The sequence below is a fragment of the Giraffa tippelskirchi genome, chromosome 12, assembly GCF_054371585.1.
Source record: "Giraffa tippelskirchi isolate mGirTip1 chromosome 12, T2T-mGirTip1v1.2.pri, whole genome shotgun sequence".
Lineage (NCBI taxonomy): Eukaryota > Metazoa > Chordata > Mammalia > Artiodactyla > Giraffidae > Giraffa > Giraffa tippelskirchi.
Window position 1 is genome coordinate 63,378,923 of NC_137286.1, and position 22,593 is coordinate 63,401,515.

Genomic DNA, 22,593 nt, shown 5'->3' on the forward strand with positions numbered 1-22,593 from the left:
TACATCACTATCACATGTCCTCCCAGTGCTGCGGGGGCTCTGCTCTGAGCTGTCATCATCCCCACTCTGGGACGTGGGCTGATGGAACAGCTGCCATCTGAAACATCATCAGTGATCACGACAGGGAAGAGTACGAAGCGAGCTCCTCCTGGCTCTCAAAGCTTCCGCCTGTAAGTGACATTCATCATTCCTGCTTGCTTCTCATCAAGTAGGTGAGTCACAGGGATAAGTTGAATCTCAAAGCGGGCCTGGATGTTGCGAACAACATACAGCCAGCCTACCACACACACCGTCACCCAGTCGGTCCTGTGCCACATGCACTGGGGCTTCAGCTGTCCAACTACAGCCAGGCGTAGCTTTTCCCACAGGTTTACAGCCAGGGAAATACAAACAAGAGACCCCATTCTTCAGAGACTTGCCCGCAAACCTGGTGAGTGGGCAGAACCAGAAGAGGGCTGTCATCACCGCAAGTGGCCCTGCCCAGGAAGCTCCTTTGTCCTCATATGCCTGCACCCCATCCTATCCTCCGAGACACTTGGTGGCCCAAGCTGGGGAGTCCTAGTCCACTCCCTGAGACAGCACTAAGTTGTAGCGGGAGTCCCAGCACCAGCAGATACATCAAGAGACCAGAGATTAAAATATAACTGATTTGGAACCACAGGTTGGAAAACTAAGCCAGAACTTGAATGCTAAACCTAGACAGGGCGACTGCCTACTAAAATTAGTTTTTAATAGGACCCCGAGTCTCCTAACACTATAGATAAAGTGCCCAAGGTACAATAATAAAAAGTCATCTGTCAGGCCAAGAACTAGGAAAATCACAACTTGAGTGACAAATGACAATGAACTGACATTGACACTGAAATGAGTAAGATGTTGGAATCATCCAAGAAGGATTTTAAAATAGTTGTTATAAAAATGCTTCAAGAATCAGTAACAAAAGCAATTACAAAAATCAGCACATAAATAGGAATTACAAAACAGAACCAAATAAAAATTGGAAAACTGAAAAATAAAATAGCAGAAAGTTTTTTAAAACTTGTGTGTGTGTGTGTGTGTTCAGTCCTGTCTGACTCTTTGTGACCCATGGGTTGTAGCCCACTAGGTTCCCCTGTCCATGAGATTTTCCAGGCAAGAATACTGCAGTGGGTAGCCATTTCCTATTCCAGGGGATCTTCCTGACCCAGGGACTGAACCCACATATCTTGCATCTTTAGCATGGCAGGTGGATTCTTTACCACTGTGCCTCATCAAAAGCCCCTTCTGTGATTGGGGTACCAGAAAAAGAGGAGAAAGAGAGTGGAGTTGAAAGAGCAAATGAAGAAGTAATAACTAAAAATTTCCCAAATTTACTGACACATAACAACCTACAGACTCAAGAAGCTGAGTGGATCACAAACAGGATCATCTGTAAGAAACCCATGTAGAAGAAAAAGGAAAAAAGTATCTTGAAAGAAGCTAAAGAGAAATGATGTGTTGTTACCTGGAGAGAAAATGGTATAAATGACAGTTGAATCTCCTGAAATCAGTTCAATTCAATTCAGTTCATTTGCTCAGTCATGTCTGACTTTTTGCAACCTCATGGATTGCAGCACACCAGGCTTCCCTGTCCATCAGCAACTCCCAGAGTTTGCTCAAACTCACGTCCATTGAGCCAGTGATGCCATCCAACCATCTCATTCTCTGTCGTCCCCTTCTCCTCCTGCTTTCAAACTTTCCCAGCATCAGGGTCTTTTCCAATGAGTCAGTTCTTCAAATCAGGTAGTCAAAGTATTGGAGTTTCAGCTTCAGCATCAGTCCTTCCAATGAATATTCAGGACTGATTTCCTTTAGGTTGGATTGGTTGGATCTCTTTGCAGTCCAAAGGACTCTCAAGAGTCTTCTCCAACACCACCATTCAAAAGCATCAATTCTTCAGAGCTCAGCTTTCTTTATGGTCCAACTCTCACATCCATAATGACTGCTGGAAAAACCATAGCATTGACTTTAAGGACCTTTGTTGGTAAAGTAATGTCTCTGCTTTTTAATATGCTGTCTAGGTTGGTCATAGCTTTTCTTCCAAAGAGCAAGTGTCTTTTAATTTCAGGACCTGTAGTCACCGTCTGCAGTGATTTTGGAGCCTAAGAAAATAAATTATGTCACTGTTTCCATTGTTTCTCCTATTTGCCATGAAGTGATGGGACCAGATGCCATGATCTTAGTTTTTAGAATGCTGAATTTCAAGCCAGCTTTTTCACTCTCCTCTTTCACTTTCATCAAGATGCTCTTTAGTTCCTCTTCACTTTCTGCCATAAGGGTGGTGTCACCTGCATATCTGAGGTTATTGATATTTCTCCTGGCAATCTTGATTCCAGCCTGTGCTTCATCCAGTCTGCCATTTCACATGAGGTACTCTGCATGTAAGTTAAATAAGTAGGGTGACAATATACAGCCTTGATGTACTCCTTTCCCGATTTGGAACCAGTCTGTTGTTCCATGTCCAGTTCTAACTTTTACTTCTTGACCTGCATAGGTTTCTCAGGAGGCAGGTCAGGTGGTCTGGCATTCTCATTTCAAGAATTTTCCACAGTTTGTTGTGATAAACACAGTCAGAGCTTTGGCATAGTCAATGAAGCAGACATAGAAGTTTACTGGAATTCTCTTGCTTTTGCTATGATCCAGCGTATGTTCACAATTTGATCTCTGATTCCTCTGTCTTTTCTAAATTCAGCTTGAACATCTGGAAGTTCTTGGTTCACAGACTGTTGAAGCTTCACTTGGAGAACTTTGAATACTACTTTGCTACCATGTGAGATGAGTGCAATTGTGCGGTAGTTTGAACATTCTTTGGCATTAACTTTCTTTGGGATTGGAATGAAAACTGACCTTTTCCAGTCCTGTGGCCACTGCTGAGTTTTCCAAATTTGCTGGCATATTGAGTGCAGCACTTTCACAGCATCATCTTTTAGAACTTGAAATAGCTCAACTGGAATTCCATCATCTCCACTAGCTTTATTCGTAGTGATGCTTCCTAAGGCTCCCTTGACTTCACATTCGAGGATGTCTGGCTCTAGGTGAGTGATCACACCATCATGGTTTTCTGGGTCATTAAGATCTTTTTTGTATGGTTCTTCTGTGTATTCTTGCCACGTCTTCTCAATATCTTCCTCTTCTTTTAGGTCCATATCATTTCTGTCCTCATCTTTGCATGATATGTTCCCTCAGTATCTCTAATTTTCTTGAAGAGATCTCTAGTCTTTCCCATTCTATTGTTTTCCTTTAGTTCTTTGCACTGATCACGGAGGAAGTCTTTCTTATCTCTCCTTGCTATTCTTTGGAACTTTGCATTCAAATGGCTATATTTTTTCTTTTCTCCTTTGCCTTTCGCTTCTCTTCTTTTCTCAGCTGTTTGTAAGGCCTCCTCAGACAACCATGCCGCCTTTTTCATTTCTTCTTCTTTGGGATGGTTTTGATCACCACCTCCTGCACAATGTCACAAACCTCTGTCCATAGTTCTTCAGGCACTCTGTCTATCAGATCTAATGCCTTGAACCTGTTTGTCAATTTCACTGTATAATTGTAAGGGATTTGATTTAGGTCATACATGAATGGTCCAGTGGTTTTTCCTACTTTCTTCAATTTAAGTCTGAATTTTGCAATAAGGAGTTTGTGATCTAGCCACAGTCAGCTCCTAGTCTTGTTTTTTCTGACTGTATAGAGCTTCTCCATCTTTGGCTGCAAAGAATATAATCAATCTGATTTCACTATTGACCTTCTGGTGATGTCCATGTGTAGAGTCATCTCTTGCATTGTTGCAAGAGGGTGTTTGCTATGACCACTGTGTTCTCTTGGCAAAACTCTTTTAGCCTTTACCCCACTTTGTTTTGTATTCCAAGGCCAAACTTGCCTGTTACTCCAGATATCCCTTGACTTCCTACTTTTGCATTCCAATCCCCTATAATGAAAAGGACATCTTTTTTTGAATTTCTTTTTTTTTTTTTGGTTTCTTCTAGAAGGTCTAATTTCTCATGATGTACTCTGCATATAAGTTAAATAAGCAGGGTGACAATATACAGCCTTGACGTACTCCTTTTCCTATTTGGAACCAGTCTGTTGTTTCATGTCCAGTTCTAACTGTTGCTTCCTGACCTGCATACAGGTTTCTCAAAAGACAGGTCAGATGGTCTCGTATTCCCATCTCTTGAAGAATTTTCCACAGTTTATTGTGATCCACACAGTCAAAGGCTTTGGCGTAGTCAATAAAGCAGAAATAGATGTTTTTCTGGAATTCTCTTGCTTTTTCGATGATCCAGCGGATGTTGGGAATTTGATCTCTGGTTCCTCTACCAGTTTGAACATCTGGAATTTCACGGTTCACGTATTGCTGAAGCCTGGCTTGGAGAATTTTGAGCATTACTTTACTAGCGTGTGAGATGAATGCAATTGTGTAGTAGTTTGAACATTCTTTGGCATTGCCTTTCTTTGGGATTGGAATGAAAACTGACCTTTTCCAGTCCTGCGGCCACTGCTGCGTTTTCCAGATTTGCTGGCATATCGAGTGCAGCACTTTCACAGCATCATCTTTGAGGATTTGAAACAGCTCAACTTGAATTCCATCACCTCCACTAGCTTTGTATGTAGTGATGCTTTCTAAGGCCCACTTGACTTCGCATTCCAGGATGTCTGGCTCTAGGTGAGTGATCACACCATCGTGATTATCTGGGTCATGAAGATCTTTTTTGTACAGTATATGCAGAGTACATCAGGAGAAATGCTGGGCTGGAAGAAGCACAAGCTGGAATCAAGATTGCTTGGACAAATATCAATAACCTCAGATATGCAGATGACACCACCCTTATGGCAGAAAGTGAAGAAGAACTAAAGAGCCTCTTGATGAAAGTAAAAGAAGAGAGTGGAAAAGTTGGCTTAAAGCTCAACGTTCAGAAAACTAAGATCATGGCATCTGGTCCCATCACTTCATGGGAAGTAGATGGGGAAACAGTGGGAACAGTGTCAGACTTTATTTTTTTGGGCTCCAAAATCACTGCTGATGGTTATTGCAGCCATGAAATTAAAAGACGCTTACTCCTTGGAAGGAAGGTTATGAACAACCTAGATAGCATATTGAAAAGCAGAGACATAACTTTACCGACAAAAGTCCGTCTAGTCAAGGCTATGTTTTTTCCAGTGGTCATGTATGGATGTGAGAGTTGGATGGTGAAGAAAGCTGAGCACCGAAGAATTGATGCTGTTGAACTGTGGTGTTGGAGAAGACTCTTTGAGAGTCCCTTGGACTGCAAGGAGATCCACCCAGTCCAACCTAAACGAGATCAGTCCTGGGTGTTCGTTGGAAGGACTGATGTTGAAGCTGAAACTCCAATACTTTGGCCACCTCATGCAAAGAGTTGACTCATTGGAAAAGACCCTAATGCTGGGAAGGATTAGGGGCAGGAGGAGAAGGGGGCGACAGAGGATGAGATGGTTGGATGGCATCGCTAACTCGATGGACATGGGTTTGGGTAGACTCCGAGAGTTGGTGATGGACAAGGAGGCCTGGCATGCTGCGATTCATGGGGTCACAAAGAGTCGGACACAACTGAGCAACTGAACTGAAGAAGGTCTTGTAAGTCTTCATAGAACCATTCAACTTCAGCTTCTTAGGCATTAGTGGTGGGCATAGACTGGATTACTGTGATATTGAATGGATTGCCTAGCAAAAGAAAGGAGATCATTCTGTCATTTTTGAGATTTCATCCAAGTACTGTGCTTCGGACTCTTTTGTTTACTATAAGGACTACTCTATTTCTTCTAAAGGATTCTTGCCCACAGTAGTAGATATAATGGTCATCTGAATTAAATTTGCCCATTCTGGGTCCATTTTAGTTCACTAATTCCTAAATACATCAATGGTCACTCTTGCCATCTCCTGTTTGACCACTTTCACTTTACCTTGATTCATGGACCTAACATTCCAGGTTCCTATGCAATATTGCTCTTTATAGCATCAGACTTTTCTTCGATCACCAGTCACATTCACAACTGGGCATTGTTTTTGCTTTGGCCCAGCGTCTTCATTATTTTTGGAGCTATTTCTCCACTCTTCTCCAGTAGCATATGGGCACCAAATGACCTGGGGAGTTCATCTTTAAGTGTCATATATTTTTGCTTTTCCATACTGTTCATGGGGTTCTCAAGGCAAGAATTTTGAAGTCATTTGCCATTTCCTTCTCCAGTGGAGCACATTTTGTCAGAACTCTCCACCATGACCCATCTGTCTTGGGTGGCCCTACAAGGCATGGCTCATAGTTTCTTTTTTTTTTTTTTTTATATACACACACACACACATATACACACTTGGTACATTTCCCAGACTCTCTACAGGGGGGATACAGCTATGAATGACATGCCACAGGATAAACAACACCTAGAAGAAGCATTGGGGTCAGAGGGTAAGCGCAGCTAAAATGTAATAGGTACTGCTATTAATAAATTGTCCTCCAAAGGTCTATACCAACTGGTATTTTTTATTATATTTATTTTTTATATATTTTATACCAACTGGTATTTTTTATTCATTGAAAAACTATGAGCCAAAAGAAAGTGGCACCTTTTTCAAGCATTGAAAGGAAAACAATTTGACCACAAATTATATCTGGGAACACTATCCTTCAGGAACTAAAAGAAAATAAAGAAATTCTCTGATGAAAGAAAGCAAAAAGAATTTGTTGATAAGCAGACCTACCCTCTAAGGCTAGCTGAAGTAATTAATCAAACAGAAAGGCACTGATGAAAGAGGGGATCTTGGAGCATCAGGAAAGAAGGGACTACAGAAATAGCAGAAATGTGTATGTACAGTGAACTATTCTGGGTTCACTGTAAGTGGGTTATATAATGGATTTGTAAAGCAAGTTTGATAGCTGAAATAAAAAAGTTAACATTACCTGATATTCAAGCCAATGAAATTTTAACAAAGAGAAAGTTAAGAGACATGAAACTCCATGGTTAACACAAAGTACCATGTTGATAGTAGTGGACTGTGATAAGTCACATATTTCTATTGTAATAGCCAGATCAATGACTTAAAAAAAAACTATACAAAGAAATATACTCAAAAACACTGTAATTAAATCAAGATAGAATTTTAAAAAATTGTTCAGGTAACGCTAGGAAGACTAGAAAAGAAGTAAAGGAACAAGAACCAGAGAAACAAACATAAAACTAGTAATAAAATGGCTGACTCAGGCATCAACATATAAATATTTACCTTCAGTGTAAATGGTTTAAATACAGCATTAAAAAGACAGAAGTTGGCAGAATACATAAAAATAGCATAATCGCTTTATATGTTGCCTTGAAGAGACTCATTTAAATATAACACAGGTATCTTGAATGATTATATATAGCCCAGGGTGAATGATGAAAGAAACTAGTTTATCCATACCCTGGATAACTCTTCAGCAATTAAAAGGAGCAAATTATGTATATTCACAATGACTTGCATGGATCTCAAGAGAATTATGCGTGATGAAAAAAAAAACAATATCTTATTTCACATACCATATGATTCCATTTACATAATTGTTTTGAAATGACAAAATTTTAGAAATGGAGAGCAGCAGTGGTTACCAGGGCTTAGGGGCTGGCAAAAGAGATGGGGAAACAGGGGTGATGGTGGAGAATGTGATTATAAACATGCAACATAGGGGATTCTAGTGATGATGAGGCATTTGGTATCTTGGCTGTCATGGTGTATGCACAAACCTATACACGTACAGTGGTTCAAGTGCATAGAACCAAACACACACACACACTCACACACACACAGGCTTCCCTGGTGACTCAGTGGTAAAGAAACTACCTGCAATGCAGGAGACCCAGGTTCAACCCCAGAGTCTAGAAGATTGCCTGGAGAAGGAAATGGCAGCCCACTCTAGTATTCTTGTCTGGAGAATTCCATGGACAGAGGAGCCTGGCCGGCTACAATCCATGGGGTCACAAAGAGTCAGACACAACCTAGAGACTAAAGCACCACCACCACCACCAAACATATACACAAATGAGTACAAGTAAAACCAGGGAATCTGAACTAGATGGTGGACTTTATCAGTGTCAATATCCTGGCTGTGATATACTATAACTGCAAAAATCTTATCACTGAGGAAAACTGGGAAAATGTATATGGAAGTCTCTCGGTATTATTTCTTATAATAAATTGCATGTGAGCCTATAATTATGAATCCCCACCACCCCCACCCCCTCCTTGCTCCCTACTCCCACTCCCCTCCCCGACAATAAAGCCCTTCTTATTTACAAGGTGTCTCCCTCTTGGGAGTTCACACCTTTCTCATTGTCCCTGCCCTCCGCTGTCAGGCATCTAGGCTCCAGGAGGTGGGTCTGAGCCCAGGGTTTGTCCCCTTTTCCCCTCCGTTCTAGGTTCGGTGCTGATCTGGCCCTTTGGTTCCGAGTCAGCATGAGCTGGCTCTTTAAAAGCTTCAGTGTTACCACCGCAGCCCTGACTAAGCCCAAATTTGGCAAGCCAAGAGAGAAGGAAAGAACAGAGAGAGAGAGAGCCAAGACAGCAGGGAGGCAGGGCTGAGAATAAGGATTTAAAGCCAAAGCTGCACCAGGCACCAGAGCTGCTTTTACAGGTCTTTCAGGGCTGCTGGCTCCATTCCTGGCACAGGAAACAACAGAAGGACTGACACTGTTTGTTCAGCCACATCTTTGTGGCTAATTATAACCTTCTGAATTAAACTGTAGGCAGCAGGGACATAAATATAACTTTCGGGACAGGCAGAAGGTATGTTTCCCCTCAGGCCACTTAAACTCTTCAGGAGTTAAACAAGTTAGATCAGTGACTTGGTGTATATGTAACTATGGTACAAGACTATCCCTAGCAGGATTCGATTGTTATTAATTGCTTTTATGCATTCGTTATTTTATTATTATAACATTGACAGTCATTATGGATATGGTTTATTCAGTCCCCACTCCTTAATTAGGGCAGTATGCTCTCTTGCAGTACAGACACTGATATAAAACAAGGGAGACCCAGGCATCCCAGGGAGACCACCCCCAGGAATATGGGCTTCTCTAAGCTGATTGTAGCTGCAACCTGCTTGCCACCAGCACCCAAGAGGAGGAATGGACAAGCAGATAAGAGAGAAAGGGAAGCATCATTGGCTCTTGAAATGGCGTGTCTCCTCCCAAAGAGACAGAGATTTTTGTCTCCTAGTCTCCTGTCCTTAAAACCTTTCTTGTTCCCCTGGTTCTTCTTGCCTTTTTTGCTGTCACTTATCTCCCCAGTCTAGGTCATTTTAAATCAGCAGACTTTTCAAATCCTACAGCTGCTGCTTTTCCAGCCTACCATCCTTTTCTTGTCTAAGAATTTCTGGAGGAAGTCATAAGGCTCTGCTGTTTTGATTTTCAAAATGTGTGCTAACTATAATTTGACCCTCGGAGGACCTTCACAGCTTTGTTCATCTTTTCTTGTCTAAAGCGACTGCTCCAATCATGTGGTTCAAGCCCCCAATGACATCTCTGCCCCTTCCACTTTTATCAAAGTGCCTGTCCTCCTAGTTTTGTAAAATGATTGAAGACGCCCAAGGAAAGCCTTCCCCCTCTTCTCTTCTCTCCATCTCACCCCATATATTCTCATCTTCCCTAGTCTTTCTCCTTGCTTTCCTTTGCAGGCCAGCTTCCATGTGGAAATCCCCCACCATCTTCCAGCATCATCAGTCTCACCCTCACATCCTCCCCTTCCATCTACCACCAACATCCTCCAGATCAGGGCCCTTGCAGCCTCCACTCCTCCAACTATGACTCCTGAGCCCTCAGCAGAGAGTTTCCCCTACCCCCCCACCTCCCTCTGATGAACAGCTGTTCTCAATATCTCTCATCACAACACAAAGCGTTCTCTGGCCTTGCTGCCTCACCTGCTGCTGAGGCTCCCTGGCCCTGTTTCCTGGGCACGTTCTTGGCTCTCACAAGTTTCCTGATGACCTTGGCTTCTTCTCTACTGTTTTATTTCTTCCTACAGATTCCACCTCATATTCAAGTTCTGTTCTCAAGAATTTCCCCCTTTCGTGTGTGAATTTCCTTAGGGAACTAGGACCAATTATCAGAACTTCAGTAACAGTTTTGGGCCTGGCTCTGAGTCCCTCTCAGATTCTGGTCTGTATCTTTGATCCAGTCCCTTGCTCCCAATTGTTTATTGAGTATCACCCTCTGGATTGCTCTTTGGAAATGCAAGTCCTTGGTGTCCAAGTCTGAACTCACCACCTTTCCCCCAAACTTTTTCTTACTCTATGAATCCTATTTCTATTCGCATCAGCAAATCTGAGATCTTCCCACCTCTTTCTCTGTGTGTCCTTGGGTAGCACTAGGTCTTTTCACTCCAGTCCAGGCATCTAACACAAGGCTTATTACAGAGCAATGATGTTCAGTACATTTATGAACAATCCTTTCTCCTCATCTGATCAGCTACTAGATCTTAGCAATGGGAACAGTTCATTACCAGTAATTCAGATAAAATGTATGAAGGGCCTGGATTGAGTTAGCAGTGGTACTGAAAACTGCAAAAAGCACCAAAGACTAACTAAGAATTGACTTGTGTATGCCTTGAGTTCCTCTATCTTTTCAGCATTATAGGATGATAACTGTAAGCATATAGTAAGAAAGCCATGTTATCTGTTTTTTAATACTTATTTTATTTCATATCCAACCAGTCTATTAAAATAGTTTCAGGAGGGTGATTCTTACAGGTTTTCTAGCCTTGTTTAGCAATAGCAGTTGTTTACTTTCCTCTTTTGAATATGTCTTATTTCTGTTTCATTTGTATTACATTTCAAAACAGTCCTGAATAATGAAACAACAAAGTGCCCAGCCTCACCCAGAATGTCTCATCTGCTAAGAAAGCATCTTGAGGGGCAGATCTAATGATTTGTTAAAGTTTTTGTTGTGGGCTGTGTGTGTATGCACTTTAGGTATCTAGATAGGCTGAGCTTTAAAAAAAAAAATGACTTTTTAAAGGGTCCCTTCAAAATAGAAGTTAAGTCCCATGGACATTTAACATTGTTAGGAATACTGAGAATGTATGTTGTATACATTATTACCCTGTTGGATGCTTTTATTGCTAGTAGATTTACATCCCTTAAGAAGGAAAGGTAAATGCAGCAAAAATGAGAATCTGGTAATTACTGCACTTGGGAGCCAGGGCAGCACATGCAGGGATGCTGCAAGTCGAAACCCTCAAACCCAGAAACTCTTCACTTCTACCAGGACCCCGGGAACCAAGTGGACAGGCAGGGAAGGTCTTGCTCTGATATCCAAGTGACAAGCTGGGAGGAGGAAGCAGGGAGAGGGCATCATGGTCCAGACAGCAGCAGTGCAAAGGCCCTGAGGCAGCACGGAGCTCTGAACGTCAAGAAACTGTAAGAAAGCCCAGGACTGTAGGGCAATAAATGATGGGAAACAAGACAGAGCTGTACAAGGAAGGGTAGCAGACTAAGTCATGCAGGACTCTGCGGCCTTCATTAGAGAGTTTAGGTTTGGGTTTGCGTTGTTTGTTTTAAGGGAAACAAAAGTATGTGTGAAGTGGTGGGGACACATACCGGATTTCAGAGAACCGAAGAGTGAATGAGGGTGAAGAAATAGACTCAACATGGGCTTATTTTTTCAAGAGATCTTGGCTATAAAAGAATACAGAGGAAAGAGGCTGAGCAAGGATTCTCTTTTTAGTGGGGAAAATTTGAGCATACTTACAGACCAAGGGATGAGTCGGTAAAAATAAAGCACATGCAGAATGGAGGTTTCCTCTCTAGGGAGCAGGAAGTATTTCTCAAAGAAGGCCCCGAACTCTGTGTGATGATCCCTGAAGTGCTAGTTAAAAATAAAAATATCCATGCAATACCCAACATCTAATAAATTTGATAAGGGTGATTAAGAAACAAAAGTCACAAACAATTCTAAGATTCCAAGTTTGAGTGGCAGGATCAATGATGAAATCAGTAATCAGCACTGGGTATAAGGGACAGGAATAAGTTTGAACAGAAAGTGTCATGAATCTGGGTTTGGATGTACTGAGCAAGCTTTGAACCATGAATGCAAGTTGTGAATATGTATCAGGAGCTTAAGAAAGAGATGTGGGCCAGAGCTACAGATTTAGTTTAATTGAAGACAGAAGAGAGTATGTCTTAAAAGCTTTAAAATAATGAGATGAAAACATCATATGACTATTCACCTAGAATATTCACTTTGCCTACAAAGGTCCATCTAGTCAAAGCTATGGTTTTTCCAGTGGTTATGTATCGATGTGAGAGTAGGACCATAAAGAAGGCTGAATGCTGAAGAATTGAGACTTTTGAATTGTGCTGGAAGTGAAAGTGAAAGTCACTCAGTAGTGTGGGACTCTTTGCAACCCCATGGACTATACATCCCATGGAATTCTCCAGGCCAGAATACTGGAGTGGGTAGCCTTTCCCTTCTCCAGGGGATCTTCCAAACCCAGGGATCAAACCCAGGTATCTTGCATTGCAGGCAGACTCTTTACCAGCTGAGCCACAAGGGAAGCCCAAGAATACTGAAGTGGGTAGCCTATCCCTTCCTCAGGGGATCTTCCTGATCCAGGAATTGAACCGGGGTCTCTTGCATTGCAGGCAGATTCTTTACCAACTGAGCTACCAGGAAAGCCAAGTGGTGCTGGAGAAAACTCTTAATCTTTCCCAATATTTTGGCCATGTGATGTGAAGAGCCTACTCACTGGAAAAGACCTTGCTGCTGAGAAAGACTGGAGGCAAAAGGAGAAAGGGGTGGCAGAGGATGAGATGGCTAAATAGCATTATCAACTCAGTGAACGTGAATTTGAACAAACTCTGGGAGATAGTAGAGGACAGAGAAGCCTGGCATGCTACAGTCCAAGGGGTTGCAAAGCGTCGGATAAGACCTAGTGATTTAACAACAACAACATTCACTTAGAAATACTTTTCACCTTGTTATCTAGCTGGCTATCATAAAATCAAGTGCTCTTCATGATTTTGTCCAGCTCCCCAGTGGGACGGCACCAGGGCTCTATGGTCAGCTTAGAATTTGGAGCTGGATTTGTGCACCTTTAGAAGCAGGGAAAAGTGCAGCCACAGTTGTGGGAGGAGAGGTGGGAGCTGGCGAGAACAAGGTAAGTTCCACCAGAACAGAGGAAAACTAGGACTTAACTAGTGCAGGAGAGCTCTTCTCCCCACTCGTCTGGGTATTTCTCTCAATGCATGCATCAGACTTTTTTGACTGCATACTGGTTTCATATTTAACCAACTAATGAAGAGCCTGTTTATACAGACGGAGGATTGGTTAGGATCTTCTCAGGACTTAAATGGGCCTGACTGAAAATTAAAGGTCTCAGTTCTTAGAGCTGAAGTGTACGTGGAAAGGAGGAATTCATAATCTTTCCATCAAGGACTTTTTTCCCCAACATTTTCTGCCAAATTTAAATGCACTGTTAATGTGGCAGTGTATTTTCTATTAAGTGACAAAATATGGAAACATTATATCCAGTTTTCATACTATATTTATTATTTCAGTTTCTCAGAAATGTTTTTAGAAAGAAGAATCAAAGCAATAATTTTCATTATAGCCTTTTTCCTGTAATTTTATTTTGTTTTTAAACCATTTTACTGAAGAATAATTGACATATAAAAAGCTATACATATTTACTGTATACAACTGGATGAATTTGGAGATAGGATACACCTGTGAAACCATAGCCACAGGTTATGGCTATAAAGGCCATAAACATACCCATCACTTCTTCTTTTGTTCTTTTAATACCATTATAAGTTTTTGTGTTAATAACACTTAAGGACTACTCTTTTAGCAGAGTTTAAGTGTACAACATAGTATTGTTAGCTGTAGCTGCTGCTGCTGCTGCTGCTAAGTCGCTTCAGTCGTGTTCGACTCTGTGCGACCCCATAGACGGCAGCCCACCAGGCTCCCCTGTCCCTGGGATATTCCAGGCAAGAACACTGGAGTGGGTTGCCATTTCCTTCTCCAATTCATGAAAGTGAAAAGTGAAAGTTAGCTGTAGGCACAATGCTATATAATGGTTTTCCAGAACTTACTAATTTTGCATAACTGAACCTTTGAAGCCCCTTTTCTAGATAAACTTATGATAGCTCTCCTCCTCTTTCTAGTTTTATTCCATTACCAAAAATTGCAAAAACTACTACAATATTGTAAAGTAATTAGCTCCCAACTAAAATAAATAAAAAAAAAAAGAAGGAAGACAGTGAAAAAACTAAAAAAATAAATAAATAAATAAATAACCAGAGGATGAATAAATGCTTCAAAATGAAGAGAACACTGTTTTCCCATTGCCTGACATTTGGTATGTAAAATTATCTATTTCAGACTTATCATCAAGACACTTTTGCCCAGCCTAGCTATGATAAATCATTGTCTGAGGAATTACTCCCTGGTGAAGAATTCATGGGCTGGCTCACTTTATAAATACATCCATCTTGCTGCAAACACTGAGAAGCCAAGATGTGTGCATTTTACTCCACCTTGACTACGGCTTGTATGTAATTGTAAGCATTCTTTGGATCCAACACATTTGAATTTGAATCTTTTTACTGTTACAATTGCACTCATGGTAACTAACAACCTTACTAAGTGGAGAGAGTAACAGTACCACTGGGATACTGGGAGTCTGCTTTAAAAGCCACAGATAACACATAAGTACTTGAAAGAAAATGTAAGTTTATTTTCTGGTACAAGTGTTATTTGTTAGCAGCATCATTTAGAAATATTTTTCAGCAGTGCAACTTTGTCATCAAAGAGGTGCTTTGAACTATTTCTTAAGGTCTCACTTCACAGACAGGAAAAACATTAGTTCATGTGTTTTGCTGATAAATGTACTATTCATTATGAAAAAAAAACTACATTTTAACTGAGATTTTTCACTTAGAATCATTTATCAGAAATTATGGGTAAAAATACATTTCTTTTTCTGGTAAAACAAGACAGAAAATGTCTTATGAATCCAGAACTACCTATTCAATGTGGTTGCCACTAGCCACCTGTGGCTAATTAAATTTAAGCTACTTAAAATAAAATTAAAGCTTCAGTTATTCAGTCTCACCACATTTCAAGTCCTCAGTAGCCATAGGTGGCTCATGCTACTCCATTAGACACTGCAGAAGCAGACCATACCCAGCATCTCAGCTCACTGGACAGGGCCGCTGCAGACACCGCTTTTAAGTGTGTGTCTCCACGTAGGTCAGTCACCCGGGAGGCTCGGGTTGCATCACGCTGTGGAAACTTTACCTGGTGGTCCTCAACCATAGCTGGACAATAGAGTCACCTGGAGAGTTTTCTAAAAGGATTAATGCCCAGGACTCATTCCTGGCGATTCTGATTGATCGGAAATGTGGCCCAGGATCAGCATCTTTTAAAGCTCCCAGATAATTCTAATAGGTGTCTCTAGCCCTACACAAAATGTGTATGTGGTAAAATCAAGCTAAGTGGAATATCAAGAGCATGTGTAAAGAGGAAAGACCATCAGAGGTTATAGCATTAATAATAGAACTACCAGACAGAAAATGTTCAAGAATAATGAAAAACTGAACAACTTCCCTGGTGGTCCAGTGGTTACGACTCCATCCTCCCAATGCAGGGAGCCCGGGTTCAATCCCTGGTCAGGGAAATAGATCCCACATGTGGTAACTGAAACCTGACACAGTCAAATAGATAAATACATACTTAAGAAAAAAAAAACACTATCCGTCAATGGGACCTAATAAATATCTGGGCTTCCCAGATGGTGCTAGTGCTAAGGAATCTGCCTGCCAATGCAGGAGAAGTAAGAGACACTGGTTCCATCCCTGGGTCGGGAAGATCCCCTGGAGGAGGGCATGGCAACCCACCCCAGTATTCTTGCCTGGAGAATCCACATGGACAGAGGAGCCTGGTGGGCTACAGTTCACAGGGTCTCAAAGAGACAGACATGACTGAGGTGACTTATTAGGATGCACGCATGCAATAGATATCTACAAAATATAATGATAAATAATAACATAATGATCAATATGGACAGAATACAGATGCCCCCTGACTTACAATAGTTTGACTTACAATTTAAAAGTATATTTATTTATCTATTTATTTGGCTGCTTCAAGTTTTAGTTGCAGAGTGAGGGATCTTTCCTTGTGGCACACGGACTCTCTAGTCGTAGCTTATGGGCTCAGTGGTTGTAGCTCAAGGGCTCAGTTGCACATGGCATACAGGATCTTACTTCCCTCGCATCCCCTGCATTGCAAGACAGATTCTCAACCACTAGATCACCAGGAAAGTTCCTCTGACTTACTTTTCTTTTTTTTTTCACTTTACCATGGTGCAGAAACTATACGTATTTGGTAGAAACTGTACTTCAAACTTTGAATTTCGATCTTTTCCTGGGCTAGTGATGTGCATTACAACACTCTCTCATGATACTAGGTGGTGGCAGTGAGCCACACACTCCTGAGGGTAACAGCCTATACTTAACAATAATTCTGTTTTTTACTTTTGGTATAGTATTCAATAACTTACATGAGATATTTGACCCTTTACTATATAACAGGATTTATGTTAGATCATTTTGCCTGACTGTATGATAATGTAAATATTCTGAGCACATTTAAGTTGGGCTAAGCCAAGGTATGTTGTTCAGCAGATCAGATGTATTAAATGGATTTTCCACTTATGATATTTTCAACTTACAATGAGTTTATCAGGATATAACGTGGTGGCACATCCACCAAGGTAGCCTATAGTCTATAATTGGGGGATTGGTTCTGGGATTCCCCCACCCCTACACAGCAGATACCAGTATCAAAGGATGCTCAAGTCCCTTATATAAAATTGTGAAGTATTTGCATATAACCTAGAACAGCCTCCCATATAAAGTAACTCATCCATAGGTTACTTATAATACCCAGTTCAGTTCAGTTCAGTCGCTCAGTCATGTCCGACTCTTTGAGACCCCATGAATTGCAGCACGCCAGGCCTCTCTGTCCATCACCAACTCCCGGAGTCTACCCAAACGCATGTCCATCGAGTCGGTGATGCCATCCAACCATCTCATCCTCTGTCGTCCCCTTGTCCTCTTGCCCCCAATCCTACCCAGCATTAGGGTCTTTTCCAATGAGTCAACACTTTGCATGAGGTGGCCAAAGTATTTGAGTTTCAGCCTCAACATCAGACCTTCCAATGAACACCCAGGATTGATCTCTTTTAGGATGGATTGATTGGATCTCCTTGCAGTCCAAGGGACTCTCAAGAGTCTTCTCCAACACCACAGTTCAAAAGCATCAATTCTTCGGCGCTCAGCTTTCTTCACTGTCCAACTTTCACATCCATACATGACCACTGGAAAAACCATAGCCTTGACTAGACGGACTTTTGTTGGCAAAGTAATGTCTCTGCTTTTAAATATGCTATCTAGGTTGGCCATAATATTCCTTCCAAGGAGTAAGCGTCTTTTAATTTCATGGCTGCAGTCACCATCAGCAGTGATTCTGGAGCCCAAAAAAATAAAGTCTGACTGTTTCCACTGTTTCCCCATCTATTTCCCATGAAGTGATGGGACCAGATGCCATGATCTTAGTTTTCTGAACGTTGAGCTTTAAGCCAACTTTTCCACTCTCTTCTTTCACCTTCATCAAGAGGCTCTTTAGTTCTTCTTCACTTTCTGCCATAAGGGTGGTGTCATCCACATATCTGAGGTTATTGATATTTCTCCCGGCAATCTTGATTCCAGCTTGTGTTTCTTCCAGCCCAGCATTTTTCATGATGTACTCTGCATATAAGTTAAATAAGCAGGGTGACATTATACAGCCTTGACATACTCCTTTTCCTATTTGGAACCAGTCTGTTGTTCCATGTCCAGTTCTAACTGTTGCTTCCTGACCTGCATACAGGTTTCGCAAGAGACAGGTCAGATGGTCTGGTATTCCCATCTCTTTCAGAATTTTCCACAGTTTATTGTGATCCACGCAGTCAAAGGCTTTGGCATAGTCAATAAAGCAGAAATAGATGTTTTTCTGGAACTCTCTTGCTTTTTCGATGATCCAGTGGATATTGGCAATTTGATCTCTGGTTCCTCTGCCTTTTCTAAAACCAGCTTGAACATCTGGAAGTTCACGGTTCACGTATAATACCCAACACAATGTAAACTTTTTGTAAATAGTTGTCAGCCCATGTAGCAAACTCAAGGTTTACTTTTTGGAACTTTCTGGAATTTTTTTCTTTTTCTCAAATATTTTTGATCCATGATTGGTTGAATTTCCAGATGTAGAACCTAAGGAAATGGAGGGCTGAATGTATATCCTGGGTCATAAAGCAAATCTCAACAAACTTAAAAGAATCAAAATCATGCAGACTATATCTTCCAACCATAAAGAAATCAAACTAGAAGTCAGTAACAGAAAGATATGAGGAAAATCTCCCCAAACTTGGAAATTAAACAACACTCTCTTAAATAATCCATAGATGGAAGTGGAAGACTCAGAGGAAATTTTAAAAATACATAGAACTGAAAAAAAATAAAAGTACAACATGTCAAAATTTGTTGAATGCAGCTAAGCTATGCTGAGGGAAATTTATAACACTAAGTGAATTGAGGTAAATAGTTCTCAAATCAATAATAAGCTCCTACCTCAAGAAATTAGAAAATGAACAGATGAGCATAAAGCAAGCAGGAAAAAAAAAGAAATATGAAAGCAGAAATCAATGAAAATGAAAACAGAGAAACAATAGAGAAAATCAGTAAAACAAAAAGCTGGTACTTTGAACACTTCAACAGAATTGACAGGCTTCTGTTAAGACTGACAGAGATAAAGAGAAAGAAGATACAAATTACACACCTCCAGAATGAAGTAGGGAACGTCATTACCTTATCTTGATCATGATATTGTGTCCTATTCATACAAGAACTTACCTGTGGGGGAAACTGTGTGAGAGGATCTCTCTGTACTATTTTTTGAGGTTTCCTGTGATTTACAATTATTTCAAAATGTTTTAAAAAATTAAGTTAAAAATAAAAGTTTTATGAAATTCCAAACTATTTGAAAATAAAATAAGAAAAGTTGAAGATTAAAAAGCTTTAGAGGAAGGCAAATTAATTTTCTGCATTTTTTCAATTTATCTAGCTGATTAAAGACAGAGTGATATGTAGGCCGCCTCCATTCCAGGGAACTGCATTCCAGCACAATTCCTGTCCACCAAAAACAGGAGACTGAACCCTGAAACACAAGGCCCAGAGGAACCCCAGTTCTCCATGTATAACTGTCTCTGTCGAAGTGGGTTCCCAGGACAGAGTATCCCATCCTCCCATATAAATGCCTCAAAAAGCGTAACTACCAGGAAATTGTGTAGCTATTGTTGGCCGTAGATCTTACAGTTTAGCAGCTGAAAGGAACAATGCCTTTCCCCATCCTTAGGAAGTCCAAGGGCAAGTCCCATCTCCTTGGCTAAGCCCATTCCCCCAGCCAAATGGTCTTGCAGGCACACATTCGATCTTGCAGAGGTGGCTTCCTGTTGTGGCAATTATTGGCCGAGCCTTGGACAAGATGCTGTGATAATATGATGATCAGTCAGCCCTTGTCTGTGTTCTGGAGGATGAACAATCACATCAAAAATACAGAAAGAGAAATAATTACAGCTTGTGTTCAGAGAGAAATGTGTCCCCAAAACACAATACTAAAGGGTTTCTTAAAGTCCCCATCAGAAAACAGAGTGTTCCCTGCTATGAGGTGTTTTGAAGTAAAAAAAAACAAAACACCTCTAGTCAAATAACTTAGTGCATTTCCAACAGAACTAATTAAAAAGCATTTCTTTATTTTAATTGAAGTATAGTTGATTTACAGCGTTGTGCCAATCTCTGCTATACAGCAAAGTGACCCAGTTACATACATACATATGTTATTTTTAATATTCTTTTCCAGTATGATTTATCACAGGATATTCAATATAGTTTACTGTGCTACACATTAGGACCTTGTTGTTAATCCATTCTAAATGTAATGGTCTGCATCTACCAACCCCAAACTCCCAGTCTGTCCCTCTCCCTCCCCCCACCCTTGGTAACCACAAGTCTGTTCTCTATATCCATGAATCTGTTTCTGTTTTGTAGTTAGGTTCATTTGTGCCATATTTTAGATTCCACATATAAGTGATATCATATGATATTTGTCTTTCTCTTGCTGACTTATTTCACTTAACATGATAATCTTTAGCTGCATCCATGTTGCTGCAAATGGCATTATTTTGTTCTTCATGGCTGAGTAGATTTCATTGTATATATGTATCACATATTCTTTATCCATTCATCTGTCAGTGGACGCTTAGGTTGCTTCCATGTCTTGGCTATTGTAAATAGTGCTACTATGAACATAGGTGTGCAAATATCTTTTTAAATTATAGTTTTGCCTGGGTATATTCCCAGGAGTGGGATTGTTGGATCATATGGTAATTCTATTTTTAGTTTTGTGAGGCACCTCCATACTGTTCTCCATAGTGGTTGTATCAATTTACATTCCCACCAACAGTGTAGGAGGGTTCCCTTTTCTCCACATCCTCTCTAGCATTTGTTATTTATAGACTTTTTAATGATGTCCATTCTGACCAGTGTGAGGTGGTACCTCATTGTAGTTTTGATTTGCATTTCTCTAATAATTAGTGATGCTGAGCATCTTTTCATGTTCCTACTGGTCACTTATATGTCTTCTTTGGAGAAATGTAAAGATACCCGAGGACTTCTCAGGACCCACTGTGAATGTCCCAGTGAGCTTCGAATGCTGCAGTCACTGTTACTTGACAGAATCTACCCCTGATGCAATCCAAGGGCTATTGCTGAGGAAAGCACAGTTTGGGAGACACTGAAGGACAGCTCCAGGGTCTCCACAGGGTTTCCTCACACCTGGGCTCCTGGTCAACTCGTCTATGGGAGGAGCTTAGTGGTATCAGGCCCATAAGATATCTACCTGCACTGAGAAAGCAATTCTTCCTTTTTTCAAATCAGTAACTGTATTTCACCTACATATCACACCAACACACCCTGAAATGTCAGGATTAAAAGATTGTTTTAAATGTAGTCCTTACTCTCCTCCTGAATCCAGAAATAGTATAATGGCCATTGAATCTATTTAATTGTTAAAACATTGGTTGAACTCATTCTTTCTGAAATTTTATTAAATCTGTCCTGGGCGAGGCACTGAGGGGGGTGGTGGGGGGCATCTTCAAATAGTACTCTTTGAGTAAATAAACTGTTTCTCAGGAGGGCCTGAGAAAGAGGCCCTCCTGTTGAATCTGTCATGACTTTAGTGTCAATTATGAGGAAGCTGTCTATGGCCGCACCAGGATGATCAGTAACCCTTCAGAGGTCCATCAAACCCCTGGGCATCACGTTGACCTCTGGCCTGGTCTGCATTTAAGCACTGTCAGAGTTCTCCAGTCACATCAGGAAGTTCTTATTCACATAACCAAATGTTTCAGTCAATCAAATTTTGTTTCACTTTAACGTACCTTGGTTTACATGGGCTGTAGGTCATGTCCTTGTCTTTAACAGGGAAGCGTCTTCCAAGCCTGTCTCTCCTGAAGTCTCCTTGGGCTGAGAAGGCAGTCAGCCCGCTGGCCACCTTGTCTCACAAGGGCCCCGGCAGCCACCAGCTGTGTGCTGACTGTGGTGCTCATCAGGACCATGAAGCAAACCAAAAACTGTGCCAAGCTTTGGGATGAATTCCAATGGTTGTGAAATTCCTTGCTCGGTCATAAATGCATCATCTTTCAGGTCCTAGTAACGTAACCTCTGACTGAGCCTCCATCAGCCTTTGATCACAAAACAAGGCCGCCTTTGAGGAGCTGAAATGAATTGGCCTCAAGGTTTTCCCCTTATTCTGAGTCCTGAGAGGGGCCTCACACTCACCCCACAGCAGCTCACCTGCCCTGGTCTTCAGCTGCAGCCCCCACCTGCCCAGACGCCTGCCCAAAGGGGCCTCTCTCTGGCCTTCTCAGCCCAGCCCTGCCTGCCATCCGCTGGCACCAAGCCCACGCTCCCCAGTGGCTCTGATGCCAGGACTCTCTTGGCTCTTGCAGAGGGAGAATAGGTTCCTCCCACTGTTGTGCCACCCTCAGCTCTTGGGCTTGTAAATCGTTCTTTCTATGGCAGAGTCAACCAAAGTTCTCCCTCAGACAGCACAGCTTCTGTCTACTCCTGCCCTCTCATATCCTCCATGGAAAGTCACTGTTTCTGCTTCTTGTGTCCCTCCTTCAGCTGCAAAAATTCAAATCCAGCCTCAGCCCCACTGACTCAACTGAGAACTCCCCTCTAATAAAAGAACAAAAACTCTAGTGCATAGAAATAGACACAAATAAATACTCATGGTTCAATAGTTTAAGGGGCAGTTAGAAAAATACAAAGATTCTTTTTTCATTCATAGCTTCTGGATCCAATTCAGCCAGATAAAATTGTCTTTTTATGAAAATAACAATTTTATGATAAAAATTGTTTGTGTTCATCCTAGAAGAAAGATCTAAAGGAGGAATAAACATTACTTGACTCCCACCTCCCAGAGATCAAATTTTTG

At 41.2% G+C, this 22,593-nt stretch overlaps 2 long non-coding RNA genes across 2 annotated transcripts in view; one reads left to right on the top strand and one right to left on the bottom strand.

Moving 5' to 3' along the window:
- The window catches only part of LOC145529042 (uncharacterized), a 52,270-nt gene extending 30,019 nt beyond the window's left edge, over nt 1-22,251 (bottom strand). The window contains exon 1 of the long non-coding RNA XR_014070861.1: nt 21,533-22,251. This is a non-coding gene — a long non-coding RNA (uncharacterized LOC145529042). The remainder of the gene's footprint in view (nt 1-21,532) is intronic.
- LOC145529040 (uncharacterized) lies at nt 10-18,558 on the top strand. The gene is made up of 2 exons (XR_014070860.1): nt 10-212; nt 14,377-18,558. It is a non-coding gene; the product is annotated as an uncharacterized LOC145529040 (long non-coding RNA).
- Nucleotides 22,252-22,593: the final 342 nt, after the last annotated feature.